Below are 17203 nucleotides of genomic sequence, written 5' to 3' on the forward strand. Positions count from 1 at the left end.
AGGCGTAGTGCAAACAGTGTCGCTCATGATTTGGCTAGATATGCTAGATTAATTGATAATGAAATTATATGGATGGAGGAGGATTCTCCACCAGTGGTGGATGCGTTGTATTTAGATTCTAGTATTCTAAATTAATGAAAATTGATTGGTTCCAGCTTCAAAAAAAAAAAAAAAAATTATAAGTGGTAAGAGGCTTTTAATTTGACCTTAAATCATTAAATACTAGCTAACACCAGTAAAAAATAAATAAAGAAAGAAATATACTAGCTAACAAATTTAAACTCACACGGTTTTTCAAAGGAATGCAGCGTTATCTTCATTTGGAAACATCGTGGATGATATTCGATGTTTAGTTCCTTCTTTCTTGTTTGTTGATTTCATTCATGTGCACCGTACTGGTAATTTTGTGGCTGATGTTTTAGCTAAAAAAAGCTAAGAACATTGTTGCTTGTCAGGTTTGGTTGGAGGAGCTGCCTGATGACATTGCTCCTCTGGCAGATTTTGATGTTCATTAACTTTTTTTTGATAAAAGATGTTCAATAACTTCGATTTTCTTAATAAAGCCCCAGATCTAGACCTTCGGTCTGGTACTCTGGTTTCTCCCCCAAAAAAAAAGAAAACTTAAACTACACAGCCAAACTTGAAGGATGGAAACGTATCGCTTGAGTTTACTAATAGTTTATGATTTCCAAATACTCTTTTGGACGTGGCTTTCTTATCTATAATTGCGTGATTGAATGGAAGATGAATTTCTGCCAAGTGGGAACTGGGAATTGTTTGTGATCTAAAACCGAAGACAAGGTCTTGCTAACGCAAGGTTTTTGTTTCTGTTTTCAATCATATTTTATTTCCTAAATTTGTAAGATGGCAAGCCAAGCTTTGACTGGCTTATGAGCTCATTGCCACATTCAGCATTCAGGAAAAAAGAAAAAGAGGAAGACTTATGGGCTCTCTGTCTATTAGAATGTAAACAAGAATTTTAGTTAATAAGTTGATTGAGTAATTTGTTTTTTGGAGAAGAAACCTAAAGATTTCATTGAAGAAAAAATTCAGTCATATCGGCTAAAAGTACATTATTTAAGTGTGGAGTAGCATCTTTCATCCACATAGATAAATCGCTAATATATTTTACATGCATAACAAGGCTGTGAGCCATTGAGTTGTCTACTGGTATGAGAAAAACTGAAGTTGCCAAAAATACTTACATACAAAAGACTTTCTGTTTGAAATAAAGTGTCTAAACGAAGCAAAAGGCTCTTCCTCACTTCTAAGGTAGTGTAGACTCAATGCTAAAAGCAATTGATGTGGTCGTCTAAGGCCCAAGTAAAAAAAAAAGGCCTCCAAATTTCAACCAATAAGATTATTTCTATCAATGTAATAGTAATAATTAAGCTCAAATATTAGCCAACAAATAAAATAATATTTTTTTATAAAATGAAATACAAACAAAGAAGAGAGAGAAATGTTATGTTCACAACAGTTTTCGCAACACTTTTACAACAAATCTTAAGTAACAAATTGTTATTGATGGCAAAAAAAATTTTAGTGTTGAGTTCAAATTAGAACCATTAACAACTTAATACCTAGGATTTGTTATGAAAAATATTGTGAATGTAACACTTCAAAAAAAAAAAAGTAATACACAAAAAAATTCACAACATTTTTCACAATAGTTGAGTTGGCAAATTTTTATTAATTCTTATCTAGGTCTACCATTAACTTCATTCTTTTACTTACTGCTATCAATCTGCAACATCAACAGGAATGAAAAATTTTGTCAAATTTTTTGTGTCTATAGACTTTCAAAAAAAAAAAAATTATTTGATTCATGTTAATTAGTAGTAATTTTGCATTTAAAACAAGATAATCAATTTTCGTTTTAGATCCCAAATGCATCAAGCCGCCACTATTCTAAAGGCATTGTGAATGATCACCTCGGAGTCTCCCTCAAGAATAATTGAGGAAAGACCAAGTTTCCTGGCAAAAACAACAGCTCTTCTCGGCCAAAGCTTCAACATCTGCTATGATGACTGAGTTGAGTGCATTACCCAACCATTGAACCGCTTGCCTAGGTTCTCACCTAATATCTTCACTTTTTATTCCAAATTGCCTGCTTCAGGCAGCTATTTGCAAATTTCTTCATTCACACTAACCGTAAGCCCAATGGGTCTATTGAAAATGTTAGAATTTATACCAGTTTCTTGCCTATGGCGCATTTAGTTGCTTCTTCCTTATACCAGACTATCACATGGTGTGGATCCTGTGTATGAGAGACTTAGAGCCTGTTTGACTCAATCCATATAACTGCTACATGAGATAAAACAGAAATATTATTAACACAATAAAATGTTATTTGACTTGATCCATATCTGTTTGCCATTAATATTTTAGTTTTTGGGAAACTGTTATTTGTCGGGGCCTAGCACAACTCATGGAGGTGTGAAAACTGACCAACAACAAATTCTTCGGCATCAAATTAATAATCATTATTTTTAAATAGTAAAGCAATAATAATTAATTGATAAGATTAAAGATGACTAGATGGGAATGGACCTTTTGACGTGAACCAAATAGAGCCATATGATATCTACTTTACTCAATTACGACACTCTTTGGATTATGCTGAAAATCTTTAGGTTATCATTAAGCAAGCAAATTGACCAACTACGATTAATATATATATATATATATATATATATATATAGGATTCAAAGTTGAAACTCCTTGGAATTGGGAGTTTGAAGATTGAGAGAAGAGAATGAAGCTTAACTAGTAATGGTGTGTGTTTGAAGTCTTGATTTATAATTATTTAAGTGGTGTTTGTTCATTTGTGTCTGATTAAGAAGTCTTTTTGCTTATTGCCTATTTTGTTGAATTATTTACTTCCTCTAACCCCCATGATTTAGACTGTGTATTGGATGGTGTACAATGTGTGGAGGAAGTTGAGTTTGCAATTAAAGAAATGGCTCCTTTAAAAGCTCCAGGTCCTGATGGAATGCCCCCACTGTTCTATCAAACATATTGAAGTGAGGTTGGTATGGATATTTCTCAGGCAGTTCTGTATAGTTTAAATTCGGGTTCACTGTTAAATCCATTAACCATACTTTTATCACTCTTATTCCTAAAGTTCAAAGTCTTGAGCGAGGGACTGATTTCTAACCTATAAGTTTGTGTAATGTGATTTATAAAATTGTTAGTAAGGTTATTGCAAATCGTCTGAAACCCTTTTCTAAATTCTATTATTTTAGAAGCTCAAAGTGCTTTTATTGCTGACAGATTGATTATTGATAATATTCTTATGGCCTTTGAGTCACTTCATCATATGAAAAATACTTGTACGGGGAAAACAGGTTTCATGGCTCTTAAATTGGGTATGAGTAAGGCTTATGATAGGGTGAAATGGATGTTTCTTGAAAAAATTCTTTTACGGATGGGTTTCCAAGAGTCTTGGGTGGCTTTGATCAAGAAGCGTATCACAACCGTGTCTTATTCCATTTTGGTGAATGGTGAGCCTAAAGGTTTATTTAAGCCTTCTAGAGGTTTGAAACAGGGAGACCCCCTCTCACCTTATCTGTTTCTTTTTTGTGCAGAGGGTTTGAATGCCATCATTAGGGGAGCAGCTTTGAAGGGGGAAATTCAAGGTTTTTCCTTATGCAAAAGGGGGCCTAAGATTTCTCACATTTTTTTTTGCAGATGATTGCTTGTTGTTTTGTAGGTCTACTTTGGCCGAATGTGAAAAGATTCAAGAACTTCTATCTTATTATGAAGCAACTTTGGGGCAAATGATCAATAAAAATAAGACTACCTTATTTTTTTAGTAGAAACATTGATGTGCAGATGCAGGAGGCTATTAAATTATCTCTACAGGTTTCGGCAGTACAACATTATGAGAAGTATTTGGGGCTCCCCTCTTTTGTTAGGCGTGGAAAGAAAGCCTATTTTACCCAACTAAAGGAAAGATTTTGGGCCAAAATGCAAGGGTGGAAGAAAAAGCTTTTGTCTCAACCTGGGAAGGAGGTGATGATCAAGGCGGTGGTTCAAGCTATTCCCACGTATTCCATGAGTGTTTTCAAGCTTCTGGTGGGTTTATGCAAAGATATTGAAGCCATGATTCGAAAGTTCTGGTGGGGTCAAGGAGATGCCAAGAAAATCCACTGGGTTAAATGGAGTACGCTTTATTCTTCAAAATCTGTGGGAGGTATGGGTTTTAGAGATATTCAGAAATTTAATAATGTCTTGCTTGCTAAACAGGCGTGGAGGTTGTTACATCAAAAGGATACGTTAGTGTTCAAGGTTTTTAGTGCAAAGTATTTTCCGTCTGGGGATCTTCTTGAAGCTAATGTTCATCCTCGGTGCTCATATGCATGGCGGAGCATTTTACAGGTGTGTGATGTAATTCATAAAGGGGTTGTTTGGAGAGTTGGGGATGGGAGTAAAATTTATGTTTGGGGTCAATGGATGGTTACCTACTCAAGATCATAGTAAGATTATTTCTCCTAGATTTACTTCACTGGTTTTGTATGTTAAGGATCTATTTTATCCAGGCACGAGAATTTGGGATTCGGGGTTGTTGGAGAGGACTTTCATGTAGTGGGAAGCTGAGCTGATAAAGGCCATTCCTGTCAGTAAAGGGCGGGTTGAAGATCAGCTGATCTGGCCTTTAACTCCGGAGTGTAAGGACTGCTTACTGTATGTTGATGGATGAAGCAAGCAGCCAAGAACCAGGTACTTCCTCTCCGGAGAGATTTCAATAGGTTTAAAAGGGCATTTGGAAGATTCGGACACCAAATAAGATTCGCCATTTTATATGACGTGCTACTAGAGATTCTTTGCCTACAATATTGAGCTTGAAAGCTGCACCTACTTGTTAAGGATACTTGTGAACTATGTGGGGATTTTCAAGAGACAATATTGCATAGTTTGTGGTTGTGTGAGCATGCTCAAGCAGTGTGAAAGTCAGATTTCAGTTTTGTCCCGTATTACAAAAAAGTTTTCAGAAGCTTCTTTGATTTTTTGGAGGAAGTGCTGCGTAAAGGGTCGAAGTATCATGTGGCTTTATTCACTACAATGGCGTGGTGTTTATGGCAGAGATGAAACCATTTGCGGATGAGTCAGTCAAAAAATTGGGCTACCTCATTCTGTGGAAACTGAAGCTTTGGCTGCACTTAAACCTGTCGTGTTTGCTAAAGAATTGAGTGTCTTCGAGGTAGTAGTAGAGGGTGATTGTTTGAAGGTGGTTCAGGCTTTGAAAGCTAAGGAGCGTTGCAATACTTTATATGGGACTGTTATTGAAGATGCACTCAATCAAGGGGTTTCTATGCAAGCTTGTCATTTTCAGCATGTTAGAAGAGAGGACAATAAGTTGGCTCATGCCTTAGCTAGAAGAGCGGTTTCATCCGCAGATTTTGATGTATGGGTAGAAGAACTACCTAGTGATTTAGAGGATGTATTCCTTTTTGATTTTTCTGTTTTAGCTTAATAATGTGGACTTACTGGTTTCTCAAAAAAAAAAAAAGAGCCTTTTTTTATTAATTTTATTTGGAAAAAAATTGTAATTATAGATTTATAGTAATAACAATGTAATATCACAATGTAAACTAATTTTTTTTTTTAAACTTCATAAGATGTCAAAGTCGCACATGGCGAGTATGTGTTTGACTAAACATATATATTTGAAGGTGAATTATAAAAGGGGTTTAAACAAATAAATTAAAAATTTTCAAATAATTCTACTTATTTACTTAAAATCGCTTTTCGTCTCACTTTAAATAAATAAATTAATCATATGCAAATTTACAATTTTACTTAACATAATCAACCAATATGTAAGATGAGAATTAGGTTGTGAGTCACTTCACTTGTTATTGACCTATAAAATATGTTTTTAATAAAAGATCCCCATTAGATATTTAAATTGACTCCTTCAACAACAACAACCACCTCTCTCTCTCTCTCTCTCTCTCTCTCTCTCTCTCTCTCTATATATATATATATATATATATATGAGGAAATTAGAATTTTTCCACCTGTGGTTTGTCTGAAAAACACTTTGTCTACCCGTAGTTTAAAAATTGGTATTTTACCCACCTGAAGTAAGCTCTATTTGTCTCCAGTTATCCACCTCTGTTAAAAACAGGGGTAAATTTGTATTTTTGCTAGCCTTTTATATCCCCCTCCTCTTAAAACATAAAAAACTAAAAAACCAAGAAAAAAAATATCTAAAGGTTAGCTTTTAATTTATAAAATTAAAAATTTTATGAAGAAATTGGTTAACTCAATAACGCTCTTGAGCTTCTTGAGATATGTATAAACTATAAAGGTTTGTCGCATTGAGCTAAGGGAAGAGACAAACTTGGTAGTAGGCTTGGAAGAAGACACGGATGAAGTGACCTTACGACTGACCAACCACGGGGAGAATTGCTCTACTCTTTGCATTGTTGAGATGAAGGGCATAGGGTGAGAGCCGGGATTTGTTTACACAAGTGGTGCGCCTTCCTCAACCTGAAATCTCTCCAGACGTTGAAATACAAAAATTGAAAAAAAAAAAATTGCAGAAAAAAAGAGAAAAAAAAATGTTAGTATTACTTTGGCCTTTTTTTTTTGATAGGATATTACTTTGCCCTTTAATTTGTCTCTTTTTTCCCCCCTTAAGATAAAGAGAAAATGAATCATTTTATAAAGGAATTAGAAGATAATAGAATGGAAGTATTCGGTCATAACCATTTCATTCATTTATACTAAACTTTCAACCAAGTGATAGATTGAATATCGATTCAAACATCTTTTGTTATTCCATACGGAGATTTTATTTATGTGGAGAAGAATTAATATTTAATAGGGTTTCATTTCAATGAAAGGCAAATGAAAAAAAAAAGAAAAAGAATGGATATTAAGGAGATGAAAAAAAAAAAAATGGAAGTAGGAAGATGTGGGTCCTTGCCAAAACCTAGCTTTTATGCGTTTGGTAACATTGTTTTTTTTTTTTTTTTTGAGAAACACACATACATTTAGAGAAGGGAATGAGATAAGGGAATACGTTATTATTATTATTATTTTTTTGATAACGTTGTTTTAGTAATGTTGTTTGTATTTTCTTGAAATACGTGTTGTGAAAATACGAGTCCGTTTGGATAGAACTTATTACTGAAAACTGAAAACACTGTAGCAAAATAATTTTTAAAGGGGTAAAAAACACTGTTCATTCCAGAAGTTACTGTTCATTAGTCTAAAATCATTGTTCATGGCCAATGAACAATAACAAACACGCGTTGAAAAAAAAAAAAAAAAACAAAACAAAACGTGGATGCTGGACGCTAGACGTTGAATCCAAACGCCCTCTACGTGTAATGTTGTTTAAAAACTGAAAAAATGTTGTTAAATTACTATACCAACAATTTTTTTTTCCTCTTGATTTTTTAGCTTTTTATATTTTGAGAGGAGAGAAACTTGAAATGGTAGAAAAAATACAAATTTATTCCTATTTTTAATAGAAGTGTGTAACTACAGACAAACATAGTTTACCTCAAGTGGATAAAGTGTTAATTTTTAAATCATAAATACACAAAGTATTTTATGGGTAAATTATAAGTGAACAAAGTGTAATTTTTTCTTATTTTATTATATTGAATGTTTAAATAAAATCACTTATATTGATTGTTTTATAAAATAAATTAGATAAAATAATTTTTGTGGTGCCTTTTACGCTGCTGGCCGATAATAAGTGGTATAATTTTTTTTAACATTGTCGATTAATAAATGGTATAAAGATACCCATTAACCGAACCAAAGCACTTGTGTGTGTCTTTGATGCTATGGTGTCTAAAATCAGTTCTACAATGACTTAATCCTTATGCTACTCTTTTCTATGAGCAGTCACATGAACAACAATTCAATCAGTGGGCAAATCCCGCCTGAGCTATCCAGATTACCAATGCTTGTTCACTTGTAAGTCGGTAACTGATTATCTTGTATATTATATGTCTCATCCGTCAGTACAATCTGTGAGATCAGTGACCATCTTCAACTTTTGACCTGCAGCCTTCTTGATAATAACAACTTATCAGGGTTTCTTCCTCCACAGCTCTCCGAACTGCCAAATTTACTGATAATGTATGGTTTCTTATTTCCTGGAACATAAATATTTTTGTTTTTTATCACTTAAAATTTAAAAATGTCATTATAATTACAATTAAGATTTCTGAATTTATTTTCTTTTTCTTTTTCTTCTCTTTTTGAACAAGGTCATGATTTCTAATTTTCCTTTTTCTATAATCTAATAATACTTAAGCAATCTTTTCTTAAGTTTCTTGATGATTCATTTTCTTTGTTTTGCAGCCAACTTGATAGCAATAACTTTGATGGGACTACAATTCCAGCTTCTTATGGCAACATGTCTAAATTGCTGAAGTTGTAAGTGTATATTATTATGTTATTGTCCTGTGTTTTTAACTAGGTTTCAAAAGTAAAGGTGGATTGAGGTGCTAGCCTTGAGGTGTGAGGCAAAAAGGTTTTGTTTATTATTTTGGCAAAAATGCAAAACTGAAATAAATAGGATGTTGGAAATTGTCTTAGGTTCTTATTTTGACTTGGTTTGGATTTTCCTGGTGTGAAAGAAAAAATATATTCTGTGTAAAAGCAGTAATTTGATTTATTTTATCCACTAAGGAATAGGTATTGAAGCCTTATATAGATAGCACTGTGAAATGTCTGGTGGCTTTGGCCCAAAAGGTCCTCTCCATATAGGGAGATATTAAGAAGACTAAGAAGAACATGAGTGGGTTTCATTGAATAGTAGCTTGATAGTTCTTTTGGGGTTTAAGGATACCCACCTATGTGACTTTAGAGTTTGACTAATGTGTTACTGTAATGACATCGTATGGTGTATTGGGATTTTGGTACTAAAAGGGTGTCAAGTTTGGGATTTGGTATTGAGAGTTTCTTTTGGGTGTATTGGGATATGGGTTTGTTTGTGTTTGTAAGTCAGTGAATATTGTTTGTAAAAGTTAGTGATTTTGGTTTGTGGTTTGTGGTTGTAGTTCATATTGTTTATAGAAGATTTTAGTTGCCTTACCTGTGGATCTAGGCATAAAGTTGTTCAAACTATAGTAAACATTGTTGTCTTGTATTGATATTTTATTTCTTGTTTGTGTAAATGCACACCGAAATTCCAACAAGCTGTTATCAAAGCTAGGTTGATCCTAGTGTGGTTCAAGAAAAGATTTTTTGTACAAGTTTGTGATTGGTTTGATATAGGTGCACACAAGTTTGGCTTTAGAAATGGAAATGATGATCAACTTATTTGAGGAAAAAATTTTTAGACTATGATGGAATTGTAACAAAAAGAATAAAGATTACTTGATGGAATTTGAGTCCATGTGAGATTTGATGAAAATTTTCTCCCATTTTGACTTGGTTTTAGTTTTCTTGGTGTGGAAGGAAAATTTATTCCTTATAAAAGAAGTAATTTGATACTTCTTTTCCACCAAAGAATATATACTGACACCTTATATATAGAAGACACGACTGTAAATGGTTTTGTGGCTTTCTCCCAATAAATCCTACCATATGGAGAAGAGAAGGGAAGACTATTAGAAGAACACGAGTAGGTTTCTTCGAAGAGTAGTTTGAAAGGGGCCTGCATGTGAGACATGAAAGTTTGTTATTGTGTTACTTTGATAGTATCATTGGGTGTATTGGGTTTTTGGATAGTGAAAAGGTCAAGTTTGTGAGTTGATATTCAGAGTTTGTTTTGGTGTAATAGGGTTGGGATTTGTTTGCATTTGTGGGAAGTTTTGAGTGTGTTGGTATTTGTGGAGGTTGTGAGTATTGTTGTGAGAGTGTGGGTCTAGTTTCTAGGCATTAGTTATGTGTTGTAATCCATATTCTTGATAGTGAAATTTTGCTGTTGTTTGGCCATGGATGTAGACATTGAGTTTGCCAAACCTTGTTAAATATTGATGTCTTGTGGTGATGTTTATATTTCTAGCGTGTGGATGTTTATATTTCTGATTTTTGAATGTTCTTCGGCAAGCACCAAATTCCAACAGACGGAAAAACTAGCAAAATAAAAAAAATAATATAAAATTGATAGAATGGTATACATTTTGTTGAAAGTATATAAATTATTCAAGCATTGATTGAAAAGAAATTAAATGGGAATGTTACCTAACTTAGATTGTGGTGTTTGTTAAGCCAACTAAGGAGGCATATAAAGTTTTATTTTTTTTATTTTTTTCCTTTGAAACTTCTAAGCCACCGGTACACTGAACAAGTCAGGATTGCTTTAATTAATGATTAATCCTTTGAAGCTTTATGCAATGTTCCATACCAGTTTATGTAATCAGATATCAAAAATGTTTCATGTTATTTGGAGCCTTATATGCTTGCAAGATGGCAATCAAGGAGTATGCATATCCGCGTCACATGATATTTCATGGCAAGATTGATAATATTTGTGTTTTGGTTGGATTTTCCTGGAGTCTTGGGAACCGCAGCTTGCAAGGACCGGTTCCTGATTTGAGTCGAATACCACAGCTTGGTTATATGTTAGTTGCTTTATTCTATTTTCCTTTTTTAATCAATTTGACGCTGATTATGAATGAGCTTTTAAGTCAAAAAGATAAATGCACCAGGCTGAATAAAATTTTCTCTTTACTTTATCAAAGATCAGTCTTCTAGCTACTTATACTTTAATTTTAATTTACATAAATTTCAGAGATCTTAGTTCAAATCAGCTAAATGGAACCATACCTCAAAACAGACTTTCTGCGAATATCACGACTATGTAAGATTCTCCATCTTTTGAATGACATGTCATCTGCTGGTTTTTGTGTTTTGTTTAAAATTATTTTCCAAATTTACAAAATATTCAGACACATCTTTCAGTTTTTGAACATAATTTACACAAGCAATTCCCTTGATTTCTGATATCTATTATTCAATCAATATGCTCAGCGATTTATCTAACAACAATCTTACGGGAACAATTCCCGCAAACTTTTTGGGTCTTCCTCTTCTTCAGAAACTGTGAATAGTCCTCCACTCTCTTTTTTCCTCCTGTATTTTTAGTTGTTAAATTACCGATTGTTCCAAAAACTTAAGCTTTTGTAACAATCGGTAATTTAACAAGTTCTATAGTTCAATGTTATTGTAATTCATTTCATATCTATCTAAATTTGAGTTTCCACTCATCTCAACCGTTACTTATAAAGTTACTAGTTGATATTAGTCAATAAATTAAGCTATTAATAAATAAATGGCTTTATTTGCTGAATTATTCCCCATGGCAGGTCACTTGCAAATAAATCATTGGACGGTTCAGTTCCATCTGCCATTTGGGATAGTAGGGCTTTGAATGCAAAGGGAAACCTTACATGTAAGATCTGAGTGACAATATTTCTATTTCCCTTGGTTAAAAGCATAATTTTCTGTTGGGTGTGTGTGTGCACGTTCATGCTCTCAGACATCTTGTTCTTATATTGGTACAAATAAAGTTGATTCGTTTTTCTGATTGCAGCACACTCTTTTGTAAAATTCCAATGTGTAACATCTTGGATTGACTTCAATAAGTTTACAAGCATCTAATACTGGATTTTCTAAGCGATTGTTTGTCGCCCTTTGGTATTGCAGGGAGTTGCAGAATAATAATCTTTCAAGTATTACTGGAAGTACTGTTCTACCTTCGGATGTCACTGTCTGGTTTGCTTCTATACTTGCTCCCCAATTTGCACTTGCTAATTAGCTTCATATAGAATTTCATGAGTAACAAAATGCATCTTAAATTAATGTGATTACTTGTTAAGATGTACTCCTTTTAGTTTTAATAATTAAAAAAAAATCGGAGGTGTAACAGACATACACATTGATACAATTATCATGTCACTTGTTTTGATAATTAATTTTCAGGCTTCAAGGGAATCCCTTATGCAACAGCAATGTAGATTTTCAGTTGTGTCAACCTGAAAATGGCACTCAGAGTTCAACAAATTCCACTTCTGTTCCTATCCCTACAGTATGCCCACCATCTTACGAATGTTCCACCACATCTACTCAAAGTTGTATCTGTGCTGCCCCTCTGATTGTTCAATATCGGTTGAAAAGTCCTGGATTCACAGATTTTCGTCCATACATAGATGACTTTGAAGTGTACATGACAGAAGGTCTTCATTTATATCTTAATCAGCTGGACTTTAAAAATTTATGGCATGGGAAGAAGGACCTCGACTGAAGATAACCTTGAAGTTTTTTCCTGAAAACACCTCCTTATTCAATATTAGTGAGCTTCTGCGAATCACGAGCAACTTCACATCATGGAAAATTCCTGATAGTGACGTATTTGGACCTTATGAACTTCTCGTCCTCAATCTCCTGGATGTTTATAAATCTGGTTTGTCTTGAAACCCTTGTCTGATATGTTTTGCAACAGAGCTTTGTTGAAGTTGGAACTTATGCTTATTTACTAGTTGAAGAATGTACAACTGTCTTCTCTAATGTATTTGACCTACACCTTGAAGTCCTCTATACTAAATAGATAATCTTAGGTTTGTAGCATTATTTTCTGTTAGTGGTTATACCTGTGTTTGAGTCCATACAGAGCTGGCCTATGCTTGTGACTCTAAGCAATTGTGTGTCTGTGGGCGGCACATTTTAGTGGAGATCAATTTTTTTTTTTTGCTGCCAACCATTTTGAAGATAGGCTTGATCTAGGCAGTTTAGTGCTTTCACCATAGTGATGCTATGTTCAGTGTTATTGTAGATACAGTTGCACTCACAAGTGAATAACTGCAATATCCTCAGTTCAAGAGGTTTTATATTATTTTTTTTCTGGGCAATTAAGTTGTTTTCTATATTACCCAGGAAGGAAGCTTCTAATTCACACCTGATGTTACTTATGTCTTCACCCCAAGCATAGATGAACTATGTGTCAAGCACATATTAATTTCATATATTCATATATGAAATGAGTATTGTTTGATGGTTTTGAATTTTTTATGCTAATAATTTTCACTAATGTCACAGAGGTTGGCAACTCTCCAAGCTCTGGCATAAGCAAAGCTGCATTGGCTGGCATAGTGGTGGGGACCATTGCAGGTGAAGTTATATTGTCTGTAATTGTTTCTCTTCTGATACTGAGAGTGCACATGAGGAAGAACCCTGCAGTTTCAAAACGACGTCATCGTGAGTATCTTTTGTTTATGAAGTTAGGATTTTTAGGTAGACATATCATGATTTTTCACTTTCCCTGTAATTGTTTTAGTTAGGCCTGTCAAGCTTGCCAGGCTGACACTTGTCCAAGCTCAGCATGAGGTACAAAGGCCTCAAAACTGGCCTGAAATGGTCAATATTGTAGCCCTCTCTCAACTATTGGTATGGGAAAGCTTCAGCCAAGTTCTGGCTGGCCCATGAATGGAAACATCATTTAGGGATGAAATGTTTTAATGAAAAATACCTTTAGACTTGGTGGCATGCTGGCTTGAACCAACTCTAAGATAAACAACAACCACTCAGCCTTTCACTTATAAAGTGAAATATATACACACACAACATATATGTATACAATAAAGCATTCTGATAGTATGCATAATTGTATTAGTTATTTTAAAACAAATGGGCACAGCATCTTTCATTTTTAACATTTTACCTGTATTTAAGTTACGGCGTCTAGGACCAGCATGAAAATTGATGGTGTGAAGGATTTTACTTATGGAGAAATGGCTCTGGCTACAAACAACTTTAACAGCTCTGCTCAGGTTGGCCAAGGAGGGTATGGGAAGGTTTATAAAGGCATTCTAGCTGATGGTACACTTGTGGCCATAAAACGTGCCCAAGAGGGATCTTTACAGGGTGAAAGGGAGTTCTTGACAGAGATAGAATTGTTGTCAAGGTTGCATCATCAAAACCTTGTGTCTTTGATAGGATTTTGTGATGAAGAAGGTGAACAGGTGCTTATTCTTATCTTGATTAGACATATAGAATTTTATTTTTTTACAAAAGATTGGATTATCCATCATTCTCATAGTGGAATACACGAACATGAGTTGATGATTCCCATCAACTTAGGACATTGATACAATTAGAACATAAGGTCATGAAAGCGGTTAAAGAATAAATAAATAATAATAATAATAACAATAGAATAAATCAAACTCAATCTAGAGACATTATAGATGAGATGCTACCAAGTATTTTTTTCCTCTTTTTTTTTTTGTTTTGTTAATAATGTAGACGCATATGCAGAGTTCTTCATAAATTAAGGATGATTTGATTAAAAAAAAAATGTATCAATAACTTATTATCTCCTTTCACAATGAACTTTCTATAGTACTGTTCTTCATGAGCAGTATGTTTCTCCTGCAAAATTGTTTGGCTTCCACACCAAGGACTGGTATTTTTCATTCTCTGTGGCTGAATTTGTTTAAAAATATTGCCTGGGAAGAGCTTCATGTTAGTATTGTTGTGGATGCAAATGTTGGTCTATGAGTTCATGCCAAATGAGAAAAATTCAATTAAATTTCAAATTGGAATTCAATTAGAGTCTAATTTTGTGTCATGTGTCTCATCTAATCTAAATTTTAGAATTTTTTGTCAATTGAGTTAATTTAGTGTAAAAATTGAATTTCAATTAGAGTTTAATTTTGCGCCACGTGTCCCATCTAATTTAAAATTTAAAATTTTTGTACCAAATTAGTTAATTTAATGTAGAAAACGAGAAGTCAAATATAATAAATCATAAAAAATATAATCATATAACTAAAAAAAATTCAAATTTATAAGTCATCTATATTAATAGGTAAAGTTTAGAGAAAATTGAATTAAAATTTGAAATTATAATCCAATTTTGCTCTATGTGTCTAAATTTATGTGGGAACTACACCATAATTATCCATTTAAGCTTCTGCCATGTGTCTATTTAAGATTCGTAATCTTTGTGTCAAGTGAATTAATGAGTGCAAAATACTAAGAATCTAATATTAATGAACTATCAAAAAAATTAAAAAAAAAATCACCACATAACAAAAATCACTACACATTCTATCTTATTAAAAATTAGAAAAAAAATTATTATAAGTAGCATTAAATTTAGGAAATGATTTTCATATGTGACTAATTACATTTAGTTTAAAAAAAAAAATTTGACTAATTATCTATATTTTATGATAAAAATTGTGTTTAATTTTAAATGTATTTATATGTATGCATAAATGCATGTGTTACACGCTTTATTTTAAAAAACGCAGAATCCAATATAAATAAACCATAAAAAATATAATTTTTGAATGATTTTATATTTATAACTTTTTTTTTTGTATAACTAAAAACTATTCAAGTTTATAAGTCTCTCACACACACACACACACACACACACACACACACACACACACACACATATAAATAGCCAAAATTTAGAGAAAATTCAATTAAATTCTAAACTAGAGTTTAATTTTGCGCTACGTGTGTCATCTAATTTTTAAATTTGTGTGTCAAGTGAATTATTAAATGCAAAAATTAAAGAGTTTAAATTCAATTTGATTCTAAATTGAATTTTAATTGGAGTTCGGGCATGTGTTCCATCTAATTTTTTAATTTTTGTGGCAAGTAAATTATTGAATGCAAAAACAAAAGAGTCTAAATCAAATTAGACTCTAAATTGTATATATGTAATTGTGATTATTTTTAAATATATCTGTGCATATGTACAGGGTTACACATTAGTATATATAATATTTAAAGACTCAACCCGTATCATTTGGGTTTGAAGTTTGAACTTTCTTCCGATTGTTAATAAAGTCTTTTAAATACTACCTTCTACAAGTCATTTGATCTCATTTTAAATTTTCAGGAGCATAGTTCTTACAATAATTCAACAGAGTCTACAGTGTATGTAGAAGTTTATAGGGACTAGGAATTATGAGATTTTTAAAATTGACAGCAAAAAATTTGATTCATGATTCATCCTTTTGTTAGGGACCATGATTGAGATATAGTGTAATAATTAAGATACGGTTTCACCAAAAAAATTTTTTTTTTTTATAAAAAGATTAGGTTATTTTACCATCCAATCACACTTTTAATAATTAAGATTAAAAGTTAAAAAATTTTACTTTTAATCTTAATCTCTGTATCAAACTTATCTTCTTCTTTTTTACCTTTTGAACCATAATTGCATAATGCAATTGTCCTAAATCCAAATTCATGCCACTGATATTACCCTTTTTTTATATTTTTTTAATTCCTATTACTAGACAATTAAAGGGAAGGAAAAACAAAATATACTTTGACCTGTTAGTTGGCAGACAGATGCAAATGGAATATGCAAAGAACTTCTCGAAATGGTAGACATTGGTTATAGAAAAATGGGCGACCACTTTATTTGTTTATTTATTTATTGATAAAATGTTCAACATCTCATCAAAAAAAGACATGCTTTTGTAGAAGCTTATTATAAAAAACTAATTGTAAATGGATAGATGTTTAAGGACTTTTTTTTTTTAGTGTAGACAGGGATTAAACTAAATCCCTTATTCAACCATAAATAACTTAATCATTTTAGGACCTTGTTGGCTTGTTTCTCTTCCAAAGGGAAAAAATTTTCAAAGATGCGTTTTCAACGGACTATTTTGCAATTTAACACCAAAATGCTAATGATTTCGTTAATTAGTATCGTTGAAACTAACCTCTCAAGTCTTTTGGACTTGATTTTATTGTAGCAGCTCAAGTCTCAAAGATTTGAGTTTTATGTGCTGTAAGTGCTGAGGTGGAAAATTTTTCCATGCGGAACTTGTGTCTTTAAGACTCGAGCAGACTCCAACAACAAAGAAAGAAGAAGGCAGAAATGCTAAGAAAAGAACAACGCAAAGAAGGCAGAGATGTTGAGAAAAGAAACAACACAAGATCAACAATGAAGAAGAAAGAAGCAACAGCAACAACAAAGAAAAGAAACAACGCAGAGATCAACAACGAAGAAGAAAGAAGCAACCCAACAAAGAAGCAACAATGCAAAACCTAGTAGAGAATCAACAATGCAAAACCCAGCAAACCAAAGAAGCAACAATGAAACATCCAGGCGGTGAAGCAATGGTTTGGATTGAACCCAGGCAGCAAGGCTTTAAGCGGCGGCAGCGAAGGCTCCAAGCAAGGGAAATCGGCTCGAAATGAACTTCTCCACTTCGGATTCTCACTTTCTCTAAACCAAATTTGCAAAATT

General features: G+C 33.0%; 1 long non-coding RNA gene and 1 pseudogene across 1 annotated transcript; both read left to right on the forward strand.

Moving 5' to 3' along the window:
* The first annotated feature begins 7794 nt into the window (after nt 1–7794).
* Nucleotides 7795–8440, forward strand: LOC142607529 (uncharacterized). The gene is made up of 3 exons (XR_012839343.1): nt 7795–7944; nt 8038–8109; nt 8335–8440. It is a non-coding gene; the product is annotated as an uncharacterized LOC142607529 (long non-coding RNA).
* A 1949-nt stretch (nt 8441–10389) lies between these two features.
* LOC142606229 (putative LRR receptor-like serine/threonine-protein kinase At1g06840) lies at nt 10390–14081 on the forward strand (annotated as a pseudogene).
* Nucleotides 14082–17203: the final 3122 nt, after the last annotated feature.

Source organism: Castanea sativa, chromosome 8 (genome assembly GCF_040712315.1).
Source record: "Castanea sativa cultivar Marrone di Chiusa Pesio chromosome 8, ASM4071231v1".
Classification (NCBI taxonomy): Eukaryota; Viridiplantae; Streptophyta; class Magnoliopsida; order Fagales; family Fagaceae; genus Castanea; species Castanea sativa.